The following is a 21,654-nucleotide window of genomic DNA, read 5'->3' as shown; positions in this document are numbered from 1 at the left end:
TTGCGAGAAGTAGCACCTCTCCGTTTATAATCTTTGATCATATTGATCGTGCTTTGTTTCATGTTGGGGCAACAAAATTTATTGAAAGGTTTGATAAGGGAAAAAATGATCACCATCTCTATGCATAAGGATGTTGTAAAAATGTCACTTACTGCCTGAGTTATCTATTGCTGCAGAACGATTCACCCAGACTTGAAGGCATAAAGTGACAACTGTTTTATTATGCTTAGAAATGATGTAGGCCAGGAATTTGAACAAAGAATGCAGGGGTGCATATCTAGTACTCAGCTGGGGATACTGGAACAGCTGGAGGGGGATGTGGAGACTAAGTTTAACACTAAGTCTGAGATGATTTGAAAGCTGGGCTCAACCAGAGCAGCGGGGTGGGAATTCTCTAGGTTGCCCGGGCTTCTCGAGTACAGAGGCTGGGTTCCAGGAGGGGCCACCCAACACGTGACAGAATTTTTAGTGACTGCACTGTAGTATTTTCTGAGTTATAATGGGAGAAATTTCTTCCCACTATAACTATCAGATACAATCTTTTTTCTTCTGAGCAATTGGTACATTTCTGCCTTATGGTTACTTGGATCAGAAAACTAAGTGCATTTCTCTCTCAAGTTAGGCAAACTTTGAACTTTTTTACATTGTTTTAAAATGTTTTTAAAAGAAGGCCCAGGGTAAGCTTCTAAAATCTCTTGGTAGGTGACTATAGTTTGAGCTCCCTGTGCACATATATGTATGGAAGTAGGGGCAGGAGACGAAGGTGTAAAGAGAAGCAGAGGCCAGGTAAGGAAGGCCATATATGCCCTGCTAGGGTCTAAAGTACTTTGTATTACCTGACTTATATCATATCCATCCTGGTATGTGGGCACTAACATTTAAACTTTACAGGAAAATAATTTTTGACCAGCAAGTTCAAGAGCAGCATGATGGAATTATAATTACAAAGATTTTTATCTATCTTTTGTTTCCTCATAACCTTGTAATTTAAGCACTAGCTTTACAAGCTTTCCTATTGAGGCAAACTAGAGCATTGCTTCTAGAACTATCTGTGGTGAAGGACCCATTTTATTTTTTATTTTCAGTCAGCCATTCACTGTGACATTTTTCATAAAATAAAAAGGCATCGTAAGACAAATGACATGGAAAAAAGACAAGTCTGGTTTTTTTGTTTTTAGATTTAACAGGTATAAAATTACTTCATCAAATTACTGTACACTTTCTAAATGCCTGCTTTCATTTTCTGTACTTAGATGGGCAGCAAACAGTTCTTGGACCACCACCTGTCTGCAGACCAACTTAGAATAACATTAACCCAGAGGACTCGATGTATGCAGAGAGAATATTCTTCATGTCTCGGTCTCTTACCCAAAACAGTTACTAGTCTACCTTGGGTGGTCACCTCAGTCACTTTTTTTCTGGGTTGGTTTTTCTTATGAGTTGCATACAACTTTGTTTCAGTGATTTATTTAGAAGGGTTGGCTTGCTGCAAATGGTCTGGGGAATTGTTAGTGTCTTGCCCATTGTTCAGCCTCAGCTGGTGTTCAAAGACTGGAGCAAGTCCTCTGATGATTAAGCAACGGCATATGCATGTTTGGCTCATGATTTATAGGCTGCTGTGTCCTTCAGCCAGAGTTCCTGCCTGTACTGAGAGGTAAAGAGAGAATGGACCTACTTCAATGCTGTCTGTGTACAGGCTGGAACTATATGGTTGGTGCTACATTTGTGTACTCTAAAGATACCATATATATATATATAAAAATATGTGTAGATTAAGAATTTTTCTTTGCATAGCTTGGCTGAATTTTTGCTAGAGTTTTATGGTAGACTATATTGTACTTGCTATGTGTCTTTTCAAGAAAGAGAAAAGAATGCAGTTTGAACATAATATCAGAAGAACTTGCCAATTTTGTATGCCTCATGAGGATTGGCAACATCAGATTGTTGTAACATTTTCCAAAGTGAATTTCAAGGGATTAGAGCTGTCTTTTCCTGGTTCTTATCTTTCAGTAGATAATTCCTCAGTAAGATGTTGAGAAAAGTGTGGTAGTCCAGCCCAGCTAACACGAGGAGATGGTCAACTTGCTTAATGGGTTGTTGTTCCTAAATGAAGTTGTAAACCCTTATTATACACTGAAAATGCGTGGAAAGCTTTCAAAAACTAGGGCTTCCTGGGTCTTATCCTGAGATGTGAATTCATTATTCTAAGGAAGCATTGGGCATGGATATTTTTAAAGAATCACATAGTAATTCTCCTGTCCAACCAGGTTGAGCGCCGCTGCCCAGAACCAGAGGATGAGGGGGGAGTCAGTACACTTGGGTCTAATTCCATTCTCATTATATTACAGGAGAATTTTGCTTCAATAATTGGTGAAAGTAATATATGTGCTTAATACCTTTATTTTATGTACAAACCTGATCAATTTGAGAAATAGAAATAGTACAAAACAACCAGAAACAATTTATTGAGTAGTGTTTATACACTAATCGCATTATCCCAGTGTATCACAGTGTTCAAGGAGTTGGCTTATTATTTTGGCTGTAGAATTACAGACACGCAGGTACAAATAGCTTATGAAAATTCTGTGGTTGTGACTAAAAATAGAACAAGAGGTCCTGTCTTGGTCTTTTTAGTTTGGGGTCTAGTGTCCTTTCATTTATTGGATACTTAGCATTTTAGAGTCGATGTCTTTTCCCACTGGTACTTTTGGTTTATTTATTGACTGATCGATATACTGATATATTTTTAATTGAAGTATGGTTGATATATAATACTATATTGGTACAATACAGTGATTCAACAGTTACCCACATTGTTAAATCTTCACCCCGACTAGTGTAGCTACTGTCACAGAATGTTACAGAATTATTGACTGCATTCTCTATGCTGTACTTTCATCCCCATGACTAATTTATCTATGACTGAGATTTTGTGCCTCTTTATCCCCTTCACCTATTTCACCCCCAACCCTAACCCCTTCCCCACGGTAACCACCAGTCACTTCTCAGTGTTTATGAGTCTACTGCTATTTTGTTTATTTTGTTTTGTTTTGTATTTATATTCCACAAATAAGTGAAATCATGATGCTTGTCTTCAGCTTATTTCACTGAGCATAATACCCACTAGGTCCATCCACGGTGTTGAAAATAGCAGGATTTCTTTCCTTTTACGGCTGAATAATATTCCATTGTACATGTACCACATCCCTTCTGATAGTTTTGACCCAAAATATGTTCCCACTATTCCATAAACCACCATCTCCCTCAACACCTATGGGTTCTGTGTTAAAAATTAAGATTGATCCCTTGCCAGCTTTTGAATTATCCATCATGTACTCCTGGTCTGTTTGCTAACATTAAGCTCTTTCTACCACTGTTTCCCATTTGCATTTGACATCCTTGGGTCATCCTTTATCCTTTGGTTTGGAAACCTACCTTCAGGGCCGAACTTTTTGGTTCTAGAACTTGGTTTGTGTTTGGACCTGACCTCTTGCCTTGGCAAAGCCAATCCATAACACACCAGGTCCACCCATGACCTCATCTATGCTGCAGCAAAGTCCTGGCAAAAGGCAACCCCAATGCTTCAGTGATATTGCTCCAGACTGCAAACCCTTATCCCATTTTATACAAGCACAAATTCAAATAAAATAGAATGAGGAAACTATCAGTGATGAAGCTGAGAATATAAATTTCTGTTATGTTTCCATTACATTTCTACTCCTGCATGGGGTTCATGCAAATATTGAAAACAGAGCAACTAGTATTTCTGTGTTCCACAGTCAGGACAGTTTGGGAACTCATGTGTTGGTTGGTATAGTTGGTAAACGTGGTGTTATGAGGTCCACACAGCAGGTTAAAATTGCCTGAATGCACATCGGCGCTCGCCAAGAAAGAAAGAAATACAGTTGCATTAGCACAGCCAACGGCCATTACTTGAGAAACACAATCATAATCAAGACACCACCAGTGGCCAATACACTTCACTGAAAAACAAAGTTCTGATGGAAGAATGTATCTCTTGCAAGTTAAAATTCTCCACGGCTAATGATGATCATGCAAGCACAGTGTATTGTTTTCAATGATAGATATTGTTCTGGAGTTAATTATGATGTCAAACGGTGCAGGCATTTGAAATTATTTTCAATTACTTGATCAATACCTACAACTAAGCGGAAGCAGAGAGAGATCGGTAGGGAGCTGAGAGCTGCAGCGGCCTCCTACCCATTCAGAACTCGGAGGATAACCGCATGCTCACACATTACATGGAGCCGTAAGTTTGTGGAGAATGTGCGAAACCACTTGCCCAAACCTGTGACACTATTTAGACAATCAGATCATTACAATCCTATTTGAAGTTTGAGTAAAAAGTAGGTTGTAAAGATTTCCTTAAGCTCTATTGTTTCTAACAAAATCAGAGCTGAGTCTCACAAGTAGTGAATGCAACACATTGCTCCCAAGAAGTAGCCAGTCTGAGGCCAAAATGATTAATCAGTTTGTTAATAAGTCAGATTCACTATTGTGAACATTTCCATTTTCAACCAGATGTTATTGACATGGATTAAACACAGGTAAGGGTGAATCAGTTCAGACAAACATCAAGGAAAATACATCCAGAACAAAGCTGGAGTTAATGTTCTATTTAGAAAAAGACTCGTTGAATATTTCTGTACTGTTGAAAGGACTTCTCCAGAAAAGAATCTTTTTGCTTTAATTTTAATAGATTATATGATACTACAGTAAAGGTAATTTCAAAGTCATTAGAAGTAAATATTTTTGACTTTGCATTTTCTAATCCATGTTCTAATCATAAATTAATTTTCCCCTAAATTGGGTTATTTATGAAAAAATTTAAAAATATTCTTCATCTTCAAGGCTCACCCTCTGAAATATCATTCATTATACCAGGCAATATAATTAAAAGAAAACATATTTCCTTATTAATATTCTAGTATAAGTTTCTTAGGCTCATTGTTCAATGAGATATAGGGAAAATTATTTAGTGATTCATTAATAACAATTGGGTCCAAATACTGCCTTAATTTCTTCTCCTAACAATGGGCTCATTCATTTAAAACCTGACAGATTCCAATTGCTTACACATATTCACCACAAAATTGCTTATTTTCAGCTTATTGCAAAACAGACAGCAGTAATATCTTAAGAACAGAGATTGTGCAGCCATGAAGTAGAGGCCTCAAAATGTCTCACAGAAGATGCCAGGCGGTTTGGCAATCCAAGCTAATCAGATGCCCAGCCTTCTCTACAAACACATAAAAAAGCATGAATAGAAGGATGGTGAAAACCGTCCCCGTTAAATCTCAGGAACTCATCCTCTCCAAGCAGACAGCGTGGAGGATTCTATCCCATGAAAAATATCTTCGCATAACTAATCAGAAAACAAAAAGTACATAGCTGAATTTATGTAGGTAATAAGGCAAGAAAATTGTAGTAAGAAATATGAATATCCTGGGTGAAACTGTTTTATATTATTGTCTTTTGAATTGAAATGAAGGTTTTGAGTTCTTGGAAAGTAAACATGGCATGGATTTCATTTAAATTAATGAGTTTGGCCGTGTTTTTCAATGAATGTGAAAGATAGAAAGTATGACACATTGTATATACATTCTTCTTTTCCCTAATTACTAGTTTGCAAAGGCAGAGTGTTTATAGGTAATTCAAAATTTCAGTGAATTGAAATTGATTCTGGAAAGCAATGTCACACAGTTATGATTAACTTTCAACAGGGTGTGTGTGTGTGTGTGTGTGTGTGTGTGTGTGTGTGTGTGTGAGTGTGTGTGTGTATGAGTGTGTGTGTGCCTACCTTTAGTCCTCTGGGCAGGAAGCGGGTACCTACCATTTCTCAAGGATGGTCTACTTTTAATGTCAGTAAGTGCTGACAAAATTTATGGTAGTCAAATATGGACAAAATAGTTCTGTAACTTCTAATAATAACACACATCTTCTGTACTTTAACTTGCAAGTTGGATGGACAGCTTCCTGAAAGAGTATTTTGAAAAATAAAATAATCTATGCAGACTCTAGAAAAGGTGTTAAAAAGCTGAGTTAAGGGAGGGATAAGGTGAGAACAATTTTCTATCTTTGAAACATAGCAAGTAATCATGATGTAAGTTAGGTTCTTTAGAAAGGGAATAAATTAACTCAACTTCACATAAGAGCTTCAAAGCAAATTATCTTCATAACCTCAGAAGAGAAGATGAATTCAAGACTTTGCTTTGCCATCTTAGCCAGATCTGAGTGTACAGTGATGAGAAACAGTGACGGCGCCTAGATGCTGTTTGTCCCCCCGTCTTCCTTTCTCGTGCCCTCTTCCTGGCACAGTGCTAACAGGCAGGGATCTTTCTTCACTAGTGTGTTTTGTTCTTATTGCTCTGCCTTGAGAAGCCTCAATTCTTTGATATATTATCACACTCCAACAAACAAAAAACAACCAAAATCTAGTCATCCTGAAATGTGTGGGAAAGTGTGTTTGCTTTAAAGAATTCCTCCTGGTCTATCAGAAAACATCTCTCACAAAAGAGAAAGTTGTTTCTACCAGGGTGAGTTTATGTGTTTTTTTGCCTTATTTTTCTAGAAAAGAAATAATACAAGTTTAATTGTATAAGAATTTAAGGAACCCTCTGAAGTTTGGCATTTCCTGAATTATGTGTGATTCAGGCAAATAAGATTTGTCTGGTTCAAATGTGAAGATGTGATTCACTTCAGAGAACCTGGTGACATTTTCAATGTGCACATCAGGGATTAGGAGATATATAAGGTCGGAAGTAAATGCCAAAGAACGAACAATTGTGATTTGCTAAACACTGCATAAAACGTAGGATTTTCTGCTGTTTATACATCTGTAACTGCTAGGATTTGGAGTCCTGAACTAAGTGTGTGTGGGTGTAAGGAAGTCATTTTTAAAGTATCATTTGGCAAGAAATTTAGTTTTTGATTATCAGTGACAAGGAAGAACAGTGGCATTACCTCATCCACCACTGGGAAAACTTTCATTTTAACAACTTAAAAATATTTTCATTTGACATCTAAAGCCAGACTAGATGGCAGACATCTCTACAGGGTGTGGATTAAAGTCAGAGACATCTATACACTGGAATGTAATAATACCCAAATTTAAACTCATTTTATCATTTTGGATATGTATTATATGCCTGGTTGTGAACACTGCAGGAGTGTACTAAAGTGTCTTCCCCTTACAGAAAACTATTACTGGAGAGTTAAATCGCCCATGGAGTTGTGTGTGAGCATCTTTCTCTAGTGATAACTCTTGCCTTTCCTTAGAGGATTAAAGATATTGTCATATGTAATCTGATTCTGAAGTAGAGAAGCCTGCTCTCAATTGTCTCCAACTTTGATGTAATAGTTTCTTCTTTTGAGTTTTCTTTTTACTATAAAATGAGGCTTATAATAAAAAAAACTCAGTTTTTTGATGCAGCAAAAATTTCCGTCATTATTTGACTCCATAGCTTCCTGCTCACTATTCTAGTACATAATCCATATTTAATGTTTAATAATTTATTGTTTATAATGGCTGTATAATCTGTCATCACATGAATATACCACATATTATTTATCTATTTGTCATTTTATATTTAGGGTTTCCTAATCTTTTTCCAGCTTCACTGAAATGAATTTGACATATAACACAGTTTAAGGTGTTTTGATGTGACACACTTAATATATTGTAAAATCATTACTACAGCTTAGCTAGCATCTCCATCATGTCTCATAATTATCATTTCTTTTTGGTGGTAAGAACATTTAAGATCTCCTCTCTTAAATATATAGAATCTAGTATGTTGATTATAGTCATCATGTTGTACATCAGATTCCCAGAACTTATTCATTTTATAATTGGAAGTTTGTACCTTTTCACCAATCTGTCACCATTCCCTCCAACCCCCAACCCCTGGTAATCACCATTTTTCTCTGCATTTCTATGAATTTGTCTTTTTAGATTCTACATATAAGTGATATCATATATTTGTCTTTCTCTGTCTGACTTATTTCATTTACCATAATGCTCTCAAGTGCTATCCATGTTGTCATAAATGGCAGGACTTCCTTCTTTTACATGGCTGAGTAATGTATGTACACACACACACACACACACACACACACACACTCACATCTTCTTCATCCATTTATTTGTTGAAGGTAAGTGGTGGGAGAAGAGAAATGAGTAAAAACTACAACTAGACTCTCTCTGTCTGAAACATGTAAGAGTATGCTAGAAATTTAGAGAGTTACAAGTATTTCCATCCTCCTCATTAGGAAATCTTCATTCAGATTTGGATTTATGAGCTCTTTCTCTTATTGTAAATTTTATAGATTTAAAGTGGTCATATTTAAACTTTCTTCAGAAACAGAATTTTCATTAGGACTTTCTACTTAATTAGTGGTCTATCTAGTAAATGAAAAGCAAAGTTGAGAGACTTGTAGTAGCTCCAGAATTTTATTAAAAAATGGGTATGAAAGTATAGATTTTGAGGACAAATGATGCAATTAAATATATGGATATTCTAAGGATGCTGCCATCTCGGCTGTAGGATTTACAGGATTTCTTTAAAATGTGTTTGAAAACTATGATCTAATTTTGTCACCAAGTAATTAGTTACTATTTACCATTTTCTGTTACTGTTAATGAAGATGTTAATAAAAAGTTTGGATGGAGGGGTGCAGCAGGCTTGGAGGTTTAGGTAAGGATAGTTTGAGCCTGAAAAACAAATGCTTCGCACCCGCCACTTCAGACTCATTAGTGCATTTTGTAAGTATGAATAATTACTGTTCACAAGGAAACAAACCATGATTCAATCCTTTCCTTTCTCCCACCCTTTCTACCTACATTCCCCACTCTCGCCCCTGTCCCTACCACAGACACAATTTTTTTAATGTTTAATATATATTCTTTTTCTTGGGGCTCTTTATAAAATGTGTATTATTTTTGGTATGTGTGCATTTTAAATTACATAAACAATATTGCGTGCATATATATTTACATATGTCATTCTCATTTTTTAACAAAAATGTGTTCTTAGAAAGTATATTGAACTATCATACATACATACATATATACAGAAAAAGCACACAGAATATACCACTGAAGAATGTTTACAGACTGAACACACGTGCGCTACCAACATACAGGTCAACAAATATGATATTACCAGCCCTCTTCGAGCCCCTGCCTCCCATAAAGGCCACCATCTCATGACTTGTAACGTGTAATTCCATTTGGCCTATTTTGAACTGTGTATACTCTTGTGACTGCTAAACATGATGTCTCTGAATTTCTTCCGGGTGATTCTGTTTAGCAGATTTCCCTTCTCCTTTCTATGTAGTTTCCTAAATTATAAGTATACCATACCTGACCCATTCTATTTTGCTGCCTTTCAGATTTCCCAGGGGCTATTGCCAGCAGCCTTGGCTGTACATGGAATTTGGTGAACATGCCCGTGTTTTTCCTGGCTTCGTCCTTAGGAGGACAGCTGCTGGGGCCCCGTCTGTGCGCCAAGTCAAGCCCCAGGAGACACTGTCACAGGGTGTCCAAGGTGGTTTCCTGATTGATTATGTTCTCACAACTGTGGGAATGTCACCGTTGCTAATATCTGGTACTATTCATGCTTAAATTTTATCTATTTTAGTGGCTGTACAGTAGTGTCTCATTTTGAAGTTATTAACAACCTTATTGAGATATAATTGATATACAGTAAACGGCACATTCAGAATGCACAGTTTGATGAGTTTTGACATGTTTACGCCTGTGAAACTGTGCCCACCATCAAGATAACGAACACACTCATCTCCCTGAAAATTTCTTCATACCCCTCAGCAGAGTGCCCCTCCTGTCCCTCGTGCCCCCGTCTCTCCCGGGCAACCGCTGATATCTTCGTTCCTATGTACAAAATGTCTCTTCTTTTTTTCTTTTAGCTGCTTTTAAGATTTTCCTATTTGTCACTGGTTCTAAATCACTTCACTGTGATGTGTCTCGGTGTCAGTTTCTTTGTATCCCCTGGGGTGGACTTTGCTGTACTTCTACGGACTGTAGGTTTATTATTTTTGTCTAATTAGAAATATTTTGGCCACTGTTTATTTTTATTTTTTATTTATTTTTTTGTAGCTTTCCTTTCTCTCCTTTCCTTCAGGGACCCCAATCACAAATTTTTTTTTCTAAGTAATTGTCTTAATTTTTTTACTTTTTAAAAAATTTTGGTATCATTAATATACAATTACATGAGCAACATTGTGGTTACTAGATTCCCCGCATTGAGACAGGGACCCTGGGCTTAGACGGAATAGGGTGGGGGCCTCCGGAAAAAGCAGGGCGGGATATTTGCAGTCAGAGCAATGTAACTACAGGCAAGGAAACCCCCTACCAACACTGTGTTGATCATTAAGCTCTAGAGTCATTCTTCAGTGAGATCAGTTAATATTCCCCAGATAAAGAGTAACACATGTCTTTATTAGGCTAATCATTTGTAATCATGTGTAAGATTCACCTTAGCATACTAAAAGGCTGAGGCCTCTGTGCTGTCTTTCCTCTGTCAGGTCTGATGAGGTGATTTTGCAAACTGGGCAACTAACTTAGCTGCAGGCCCAGCTGTAGAAGGCACAGTAAAGGGCAGGAAGGATCCTACCTTAAAGGTAAGATTGCATTTTAACACCCAGGAAGTTAAAGAAGTAGGATTCTTAACTTACTCTTTAGCAAACAGACAATACCTCAGCCCACCTTGGGGGCTGGTCAGGCGGCCTTTTGATATGCTCCCAGACCAAGACGCCAGCATCCCAGGGAGAAATCAGAGGAGTAAATTTCTTGTGCTAAGTTAATTTTTAATATTCAGGGACCACTTAACAAGTCCACATCCCTAAGCCTTTTATCCGGTTCCCAAAAATCCTCAACTGCCTATAAAACCCCTAAGACAACGCACCACCCTGGACTCTCTTGTCCCGTCCTGGCCTGAGCCAGGAGCTCTGTCCTCTCATTGTATCTCTCACTGAAAGTCTCCCTGGCTCTCCTACCTTGACTGTTTGCTAAGTTCACTCTTCCGCAAGCAAGAACCCTGGCATCACCATTGTCAAGTCCCCACCACACACCCCATTACAGTCCCTGTCCCGTCAGCGTAGTGAGATGCTCTAGAGTCACTACTTGTCTTCTCTGTGCTGTACTGCCCTCCCCATCCAATCACAAATATTTAAGCTGTTTGAAGGTGTCTACAGCTCAGGTGTTCTACTGTGTTTTTTCCCTTATATTTTTCTGTGTTTAATTTTGCATAGTTTATTACTACATCGTCAAGTTTACTGTTTCTTCTGCAATATCCAAGCTCCCATTAGTGCCATCTGGTTTATTTTTCTTCTCTGCAATTTTATTTTTTTCTCTCTAGAATTTTACAATTTCCATTTTGCTCATTTTATCTTCCCTGTCTCTCATTTACATACTCATCTTTTCTTCTATCCTTTTAAACATATGGACTGTTCTTATAGAAGTTTAGTTTTCTTCCCTGAAATTATATATTTTTCTCTCTAGAATCTTAGAATTTCCATTTTGCTCATTTTGTCTCCCATGTCTCTCGTTTTCATACTCATGTTTTCTTCTATTTTCTTAAACATGTGGAATATAGCTATAAAAGTTGTTTGACATTGTGTTTTACTATCATCTGAGTAATTCTTGGGTCTGTTCCTACTGACCGATTTTTCTCCTCATTATGGGTATTTTCTGGTTCTTTGTACCTTGGTGATTTTTGTTTGAATTCTAGATAGTGTGCATTTTAACTTGTCAAATGCTGGATATTTTTGTGTTTCTATAATTATTTGGAGGGTTTATTCTGGGACTGAGTTATTGACTTGGAAACAAGTTGAATCCTCATGAGGGTTTCCTATCAAGCTGTGATAGTCAGAGCCAGAGGAGCCTGCACTGCAAATGTCTACTTAAATCATTCGTCTAACTTTTCATTGGACTATCTACTTTTTCCTTAGTGATTTTTAGCACAGAGTCATTCTCTGTGTGAGCCACTTATTGACCATATATAGGAAATAACCTCTCCCACTCTGTAGAATGCTTCTTACGTGTCTCTTAATCAAAAGGTTGTTTCCTGAAGAAGAACATGAGAAGTGTTCCCCTTCCTGAACAAAGCTGTCTGCATTGTAACAGGGAGATAAAGGGATGGTCAGAAGGATGGGGCTCTAACGGTGGCGTTCCCATTCCCAGTTCGCTGTGTCGGGGAGTCCCCTGGGGCTGCTCCAGGTACCCCTGAGCCATAGCAGGATCACGCAATTCCCTTTGCTTTTTGCCAGGACTGGTTGGCCCTGCTTGGAGAAAGTAAAGACACGTTTTGCTGATGACATGTGTTTGCCTGGCGTGGGGACTATAGAAATCTTTAAAAAAAAAATCTCTGGCGCTCATTCACCAAGAAACATCATATAATAAATACACCAGGTTTCCTTCTTATTGAAAATATACTTTTGAAGATAAATGTTTATTCAGAGATGAAAATGCCTATAGGAATATTTTCCTAGAAATATGAATCATCCAGTGCTTTGGCTTTTCGTTAAAAAAGAAAATGAATCTTTCTGCTTAAATGTATCTGAATGGGAAATCTGTTTTATCAGCTATTTGTGTTTAAAAGGGTAAAGGGTTAATAAAATAGCTTCAGTTTAATCACCATAAATTAATTTCCATATCTTTGTCCAAATAATCTCCAAATATTCATTATCCCCAAATCACAATAACGAGGGAACTGACCTCCTTATTTTTCTCTACTTTCCATCCCAGATAACATTAATTCATTTATCCTTTCAGAAAAATAATTTCCTTCCATGATGCAAGATGGTGCACTAGACACCACCTTTGCTTTCCTCCAGAGAAGGTGAAAGTCTAGTGGGAAGAGCTGGGGGGAGCCAGGCTCCCGGGTCCTTATTTAAGGTCTTGCTACCAGCAGCTAGCAGAGCAAGGACTGGTTCCTAAATCTATCTCCTTAAAGACATGCTCTTCCCATTCTACTAGGGTTTCTAGGAGATCAGCCTGTGTAGTTCATTCTAATCTGGGAAACTGGGAGTCAGGAAGCCACTTGATTACACAGCTCAAGGGCACAGGTCCTAAGAGATATGCATAAGGCTCAGACAAGCAGAACTGCTTCCATCTAGAAACTGAAAGAGCTTCTAACAGTATTAGGCAATTAAAGACTAGCAAAGCTATAATGTAGAAACTTCCAAGTGCAAGGCAGTATCTAGACAGAACACCCAGAGATTAAATGTGCTTGGGGGAGGGAGGGAGGTGGCTGGTGCATGGGCCTGGAGGGACTGCTTAGTGCCTTCATTAAATAATGTCATATGTAAACATATAAATGTTATATGTTAGCATGTAATGAAGCCAGCGGGAAATGTGAAGCCATCCTTACTTCCTATAGCTCAAAGGGGATCAGGATATGCCACCCCAAAATATGCCACTTTGGAATAAAGATTGTTTTGAGCTGAAGGCAACTGAGAATCAACAGATGCAAGAAAAGTTCTCTGCCCTCCCCTCATCTGCCTAAAACCAGGGCATAAATTTTCCTTTCAGGAAGGTGCTCAGGAAGAAACCAAGTCTTACCTCCAGGACAGAGAGTCACACCAAGATGAATCTGTATAAACAAACCTTACTAATATAAGTCCTGTCTTCCATTATATTTATCCTCCATGCATTTCCTTTCCCACAATTTATCATCACCAGAAGCCCAAACCCCCTCTCCTTTTTCTAGTCCCTTCTGCACAATTTATTGTCTTTTGTTAAAATGGTGTGTAAGCCCCTAATTCTAACTACTGCTTCAGGCTTTCACTTTTCTGTCTCTTCCCCTGTGCACATAAAAAAATTAACATCACTAAAAATTGCACCTCTTCTTCTGTCATTCTGTCTGTTGTCAGTTTCATTTGCAGGATCCAGCTACTTACTACAGGAGAGTAGAGGAGAATTATTTTTCCACCCCATCAGTCAGTACCCTACACTTTTTCCACTCGGGAGGCACCAATATGGTGGGGAAAATATCTGGCTAGGCGCGGAGCTACTCATTAGTCTTGGCCTGGACAGAGTTACTTCTGTGAAGGATTTTACTCCCAGTCGTTGTGCCTCCATTCCCTTGTCAGCATAATAAAAGGATTAGACTAGGAGAGGGTGGCTTTGTGACTACAGAACTTTGCCAAAGACAGAGAGGCCACATGCACCGTGATCGTTTACTGGTGTCTCTAATAGGCACCGGAGCAGGCTGATTCCAGTCCATGTGCAGAATATATGTCATCTCTGGGATAAAACATGGTAACATTTCTCCCAATTCCAGCATTCAGTGAATCAGTTTGTATCTTTTCATGGATTGTTGATAAAGATGGAAAATTTAGCCTATTCTAAACTCCACAGGAGGAAAAAGAGGGCAGATGCCTGAGCAGTGGTACAGTGTTCAGGGGAGAAATGAAATCTCTTTTGAAACTTGGGAGGTAAGGGTATCAAACTATCCACAATCTACCAAGAACGCAATATTCCTCTTTATCCCATGCTGTCCAAAAATTGTTCAGGCGCTATAGGTGCCTATAGAACACATGATTGCCATATAGAAACGGACCCCGCCCCTCCAGTTCTGATGTTCAGGTTAATTGGCAGTCCTGGAAGGAAGGTTGATGTATCTATGAGGAATCTATTTAACATTATCAAAGACTTGGTTTCAACAAACTGGTAATGGACAGTAAGTTCTTTCAGTGTGAAACAAATTGAATTTATTTAAATATGACCATCTTTGTAACATGTTGCATTCAAAGTCTCAAAAACTTGTTCTCACATAGTTTAAATTTACTCCCACCTCTTTCTCCCAGATGCAGATGGAATTCATGTAGAAGCAGACATTAAAATAAGTCACTCAGGGCCAACTTTCTTTCATTTACATAATGTTCTTTGGGGGAAAAGTATTAAATCAGTTTTAACCTGTTTGGGCCTGTATCCAAATAGTGGTCAGGACTGTTTTGAGGAGAATCAGTTTTGAAATTTGCAAAAGAGATCATATGAAATGCATTACTCAATTAAGTAAAGGAATTTATGCTTTATTGTAGAATACTGTACCATCTGCCGGATGAATGTAGCTAATTAAATTTCACTTGGTATGTGATTTTAACAAACAGTCGAAAAAGGAAAACTCTACAGTGAATTCTTCAGCAGCACCTGAAATGATAGATACCCACTGGGAAAGATCCCATCCAGCCCTGCTCAGGTTGCACACAGACGTCCCATTGTCTGGTCGCAGTCTGCATAATGTTTGCATTCAAAAGCAGGTCAGCGTCAGTAAGGACTCACAGGCAACAGAGAAAACCCAAACGCAGCATTTGTCTGCTGTTGTCAAAGATCTAGCAAGCCAACCTGATGGAGTCACAATGGGTGCAAAGCTTGTCTGGCCACAGCAGTAACAACTCTGCTCTGATGCACGCCGCCAAAAAGCCCCGTTTGGAAAGAGGAAACCAAAACTACCCCTGTACACAGTACTCATTGTTTGTAACATTGCAACTAAGCTGAAATGCTACAGTGAGCGATCAGGCTAAAGCCACACCACTCTTCAGTCTTTGACTTGGAGCGAGCAAACCTGGCTGTCTCTCTGGGTGTCACTTGCATCTGTCAAGTGGAAATCATATTATGTCACCTTGTCAGGAGCGCAGTTAGAGGAGCCAAATGCTATATATAAACTTACGTATACAGATGCTAGGATAACAAAATGATTAGTTAAAAGATCTGAAATGGGATGACGCCGTGTTAACTACCGAAGCATCATGGAGTCCAAGTTTTCCACTTTTACCCAGATGTTGTTCTTTTGTGTTGACTCAGCCTTTGCACTTTATATATCGACCAAAAAAAATGCATCATTAATTGAACACCAAGGGTGCTAACTTTCTGTCTTTCATGGGAACTGAGTCTTTCAAACATCAGTCATCACTTCTCTGGGAAACTTGGGTGAAATTAATACTTTCTTATTTAAATGATGCTGTGTCCTTTTCAAAAATAAAATGACAATATGTCATTTTCTTAAAGATGGGGCATTTCAAAGCATTCCTTCATTTGTTCTGACAGTTGAACAACAGTCCTTAATAAGAAGGAGGTGGATAAGGGCAGCTGGCTCTGGCATCCATGAACTATGAGAACAGTGCCAAGGTCATCTGTGTAATTCGGGGGTGAAGGCTTCTGAGTAGCATAAGCCTCCACTGGGGCTGGTGGTGTTCACGAAGCCCTGGGCATCATCAGTCCAGAGGAGGGCTGGGGCGGCGCAGAAAAGAAAACAAAAGATGTGTCTGAGCAGCAGGAGTTGATGCCACGAGAGCCTGTGTAAGAGAGGTTTCTCAAGTTTCATTTGTGCAGGAATTAAGAATCCATGGGAAATGAGCATTTTGGAATTAACTAGCTCATTCAAATACTGAGGAGGTTTTTCTCCATTTCCCCTGGCATGAAAATCACGGTTATCTTGGGGATCTACCTCAGACAGCTGAATTCAAAGTAATGTATTCACATGTGGGAATGATAGGAACCAATGCAAAACTGAAATAAGCAGAAGGAACATATGAAACCCATCACTGCAAAGCTGGACACATGCAGGTAGGGCAGGCCAAACTAGACACTAGGAAAGCCGAGAAAACACAGAATGGGAGAAATGCTTGGAGCTGCGCTGGGGAATACAGTGATTCTCCTGAGGTCGAAAGAAGCTTCAACAACCCAACCTGAACTGTGGAATTTGAAGGTAACTGTAAAAAAATTCCATCTAGAAAAGCCATCAACCCTTATTCTTTAATGGTATAAATATTAAAGACATTTTACAGCATGTCCCTGTTAAGCTGACCCTGTACACAGTACTCATTATTTGTAACATTGCAACTAAGCTGAAATGTTAGTTTCAGCTGTTTACAATGTGTATCCACTTAAGAGTGGATTTATAAACATACATCAGTTACCAAGGCTGAAAATTTCTAGCATCTTTTACAAATACATTATCTAAGCATTATTCAAAAACTGGAACCATTGTCTTGGTGAGATGATTTCTGGCAGGTGTCTGTGGGATCTCCTGTCCCAATACCATCGGAGTAGGTGTGGGCCACACGTCAGTCAGGAAGGATGGCGGCTTGCACCTGTGCTCGCTGGCAAGGCCTCCTGCCAGGTCGGGGCCCTGGGCTCCCTTTGGTAGCCTGCTGGCGGTGGTGCTGGCCTGAGAAGAATCTTGTCTTACTTTTGAATGTTCCCTTCAAAACCGTTTTGAACCAGTCTGTCCACAGGTGCGTGCTTTCTCTGTCAGAGACTGCAATTAAGATATCAACTGCTATTTCCTTGATGGCAGAGGGGTAACGGGAGGCCGAGATGTACTCATTGAGCACAGTTTGGGATAGAGGCAGCACCTGGGTTTCTTCATCCAGTTTGGCAGTTGATCTGATGGAGAAAATGGCATCAAGTGACATTTTTCAGGTCGCAAAAAGGTAACATGAACAGGCTTAGAGAAGACTGTCATGGGGACCCACTCTCCCCTCACTAACTGTATGCAGCCTCTCTTTGTTTAAGAAGAGGTTTAGAATTTAAATCAGAGACACAATCTAGATTTTCATTGGATTCTTTTAAACCTAGTTTCTTAGAGGCATATCTTTGGTGTCTATATTTAATTTTTAAAATATATGCATTTTTTTGGAGTTGATAAAATTGTGTTTTTCATTTCGTAATTTGATGTGACGCGCCAGCATCCCTCAAGAAGAACTATCAGCTGTTATATTCCCACCTCACAACTCCTCGTGGTTACTTAAGAGCAGGAACTGAAACAGCAATATCACAGTTAATAATAATTACAGCTATTTATTAAGTGCGTACTATGTGCCTGGCCCTGTCCCAAGCCCTTTTCCTATATCACCTCATTCAGTCTTCATGAGTGCTGTGAGCTGGGTACTATTATTTCCATTGTACAGATAAAGAACTGAAGCACAGAAATATACTTAATGTTAGAGAATTCCTATTTATGTTTGCAATTTTGGCTGAAATATTTCCTAGTGCAGAAATAGGTTATGTGGCAGGATTCTGCCGTAACCCGCCTCTGACAACCCCTTCCTTCCCGTCGGGGCCGTGAATCCTTCCCCACTGATTCTGAAACCTGTTCTGGACCAAAGCCGCCCGAAACAACCGACAACAGCAAGTCCTACGGCTCCAGGCCAAGATGTGTATCAGCATATCCCTTAACGTTTCTCCGAAATGAATCAGGGAGATCCCACTTCAAGCTAAGCAGCCCTGACTGGTTCATCCCTTCACCTCCTTGGTTCCAAGCTCAGCAACTACCCCTTGGGTGATGACAACCGAAGATGGGGGTCAAGGCCTGCCTCTCAGTCTGAGCCCCGCACTTTGCCAGTCACGAGGCCTGAGGCAGCCCCTTGAGCCACAGGCACTGGGTCTTTGGAACCAGAGTCCTTCAAATTAATTCCATGGCCTTGGACAAGGTACTTGAACTGCTGCAAACTTCAGGTTCTTCATCTGTGAAAAACACAGGATTATTGGGAGGAGTGACACGTGCAGAGGACCTGGCCCGGGGCAGGGGGGACGCATCCAAGGGCCACGTACTGTCAAGACATAACTCCTCAGGGAGAAAGTATCCGCGTCCAGGTAGATGCCAGGGGATTCCCAGGGAAAGGCGGGAGAGGCGGGACCCGCTCCGTCCTGAAGGCAGGGCCGGGAGCGAGCCGCACCGGGGCCGACATGCACTAGAAGGGAATCAGCCCTGCTGGCCCCGAACGGCCTCTTTTCTCATCTCTTTTCAGCTTCCAAATAGCACCTTCTCTCCACCAAGCAGCTGCGTGGAGCTTCGGCGGGTGTTCGATCCGACTCCGGGGGTAAAGTAGCCCCTGCCGCCCTCCAAGGCCCTCGACGTGGGTTTGACTGATGATGAGGACGGCTGTTGACACGCACAAGCGCGGGAACTGATGCTCTTACGTGAAGACAGCCAGGCGTCTGAAAAGCCGGCCACGAACAGTCATATGCAGAAAGATAGAATGAGAAGTTGTAAGGAAAAAAGAGAAACGAGCAACTGCTTTTTCCCTGTATCCTCATGGTCTCTCCTTGGAACACGGCGGATTGAAAAGGAGGCGTCGTTTCTCTCTGGCTCTAGAAATACTGCATGTTCCGTAAACGCACATTACACGACAGCTGCCTCTCAGCATTCAGGGCTCTCCGGAAGGCGTGCTTACTTGCCACTGTTTTTCAGGGGTAGAGGTCTGGGGTAACACATTCCCTGACGTAGGACTTTCACCGTCGGTTCCTAATGAAAGGCCCAGATCTGAGTGACGGCCCTCTGCCCGCCCTCCCCGCCCAGGCGCCTCCTCCACCAGTGTCTCCCATGCTGACCTCTTCACTATTTTATTTAGATGTGTTCTTATAAACTATGGGTATGTGTCTTTTATTTAAATTAATGGGATTTCCTCCATTTATTCATATTATCTTTTATGTTACGTGATGGAATTCATGTTGCGTGATAGAAATTACACGATGGATAGCTCTGTATTCTTCATTAGGTTAATGCCTAGGTATTTTATACCTTTCAGTTTTATACCTAGGAATATAGTTTTTGGTTGTTATGTTTGGAATCTCATTTTTTATTGTATTTTCAGTTCTTTATTGCTGGTTGTTTTATTTAGCTATTATCACAATAATGCTAATAGCATCAAGTTCAGTGACTGACGATAATAAAGATTCTTTATTACATTATTATATTCTATTGCTCTATCAAATTACTTATTGCTGTATATTAGTTAGCTATTACTACAGTTACGTGGCATACGAACCCGTCTGAAATTCAGGGACTTACAAAGCTAAACCCAAATCCATTTCTCTCTCCAGGTTGGTTAGGACTCGGCAGGACCTGACCAGCATCAGCGGGGCTGGGCTCTAGGCCATAGTGTGGGTGCAGGTCTCGTCTATATGCTCTTTAGTCTCCTTGGAACAATGGCTCTCTAAGGAATATTCTTGTCCTGATGGCTAGCAGGATGCAAGGAAACCAAACCGACCCATGCAGACAGGTTTAGAGCTCTCATTCAGGTCACTCGCCACGTGGAAGTCATATGGCCAAAGCTGACCTCACTTGGAGGACATGCTCCCTGCCCAAGAGAGGGCGTGGATATATAATCCTGGTAATAATCTCAACTGGTGTAGATAAATTCTATTGATTTGTATAAATTGAGCTTTTTAAATCCTTGCTGAACTCTCTTACCACTCTAATAGTTGTTGAAACTGTTGGGTTTTCAAGGAAGGCAATCATTTAGTTTGTATATTAATGTCCTGCCCTTCAATGCTTAGTTAGACCTACTATTTCTTTTTTCTTTTCTTGTACTTTTGGTCAGGACCTACTCTGTGAACAGTAGCTGTGATAGTAGGCAACTCTGTCTACTCCCAAATCTTATAGGGAATTCTCCATTAAGCATGTTTACTATATGTTTTTGTATATAATATTAACAAGTTAAGGAAGTAGCCTTCTATTCTTAGTTTTTGAAGAGTTTCACCATAGTTGTTGAATTTTATTAATATTTTCTATGCATTGACATAATTGTATGATTCTTCTTGCGTGGTTGTTAATGTGGTGAGTTATATGGATAGAATTTCTGGCGATTATCTTTTATTTACATTTGAATTGCATTAACTTGTAAATGCCCTGAAAGACTCGGTTAGTTAATTTTTTAAAGCATCTTTTCTTTGATCATAAATGAAATGAACCTATATATTTTCTGTTATTTTTACAGTTTTTATCCCACTGTGTAAGATTCTACAAGTCAGATAAAAAGAGGTTTTTAGGCTCTTGCTCTTACTTCTTTTCTGAAATAATTTTTACAAGGTAGGATTACATCTTCCTTACAAGTTGGCTAGAACTTACCTGCAAAGCTCTTTGAGACTGAAGCTTTTTGGAAGTAGAGATTTTTTTATTGCTATTTCAACATTGCTAATGTCTTTGGGCTTTGCTTTCCTCTTTCTTCCTTCCCCTCTTCTGCTCCTCCGTTTGCTGTAAACTCACATCAGCCTCACTTAGGTCATGGAGACCAGTTCGTCTTGTGCAGCAATTTTTACCAATTCTTTTGAACAGCAAATAAAATTCCCAGAGAAATACTGTCTGCTGACGGGGAGCTTTGCATGCTGGTCTTAGCATTTTAATTATTTTCTACAAATTGATCCATCTCCCTTAAACATTGAGACTTATCCATTCATCAGGGTAGCATATTTATTAGCACACAGTTCATAATATTCTCACCATTTTTAATTTCTTTTGTGGCTGTGATTGTTTCTACCTTTTCATTCTGTATTTTACCTTATCCTTTTCTTTATTGGTTTTACCAGAGGTCATTCTTATTGAACTTGTCAAAGAACCAGTGATTGGTAATATTCTGTTTTTACTTTTTACTTATTTTGGCCTATGTGTTTATTATTTTATTTCTTTATGTTTGTACTGCTGCTTTCTTACAACTTCTCAAGTTGACTTGTTTTTTTCTTTGTACCTCGTATTTCCTGATAAGTATATTTAAATGCAATAGTGTGTTTAAATGTAGATAGAGCTTTAATTTGAATCCAGCACACTTAGAAATGTATTATGGATGTTGTCATTTAATTTTACCCTTTCTGTAATTTTCCTTCTGTTG

The 21,654-nt window shown here is 39.3% G+C and overlaps 1 long non-coding RNA gene across 1 annotated transcript in view; it reads right to left on the bottom strand.

Moving 5' to 3' along the window:
• The window catches only part of LOC118970432 (uncharacterized), an 83,105-nt gene that overhangs the window by 7,834 nt on the left and 53,617 nt on the right, over positions 1-21,654 (bottom strand). The window lies entirely within an intron of this gene.

Source organism: Manis javanica, chromosome 15, assembly GCF_040802235.1.
Source record: "Manis javanica isolate MJ-LG chromosome 15, MJ_LKY, whole genome shotgun sequence".
In the NCBI taxonomy this organism is placed as follows: Eukaryota; Metazoa; Chordata; class Mammalia; order Pholidota; family Manidae; genus Manis; species Manis javanica.
The sequence above is the reverse complement of the archived record's forward strand: the minus strand, read 5'-3'. Positions and strand labels throughout refer to the sequence as shown.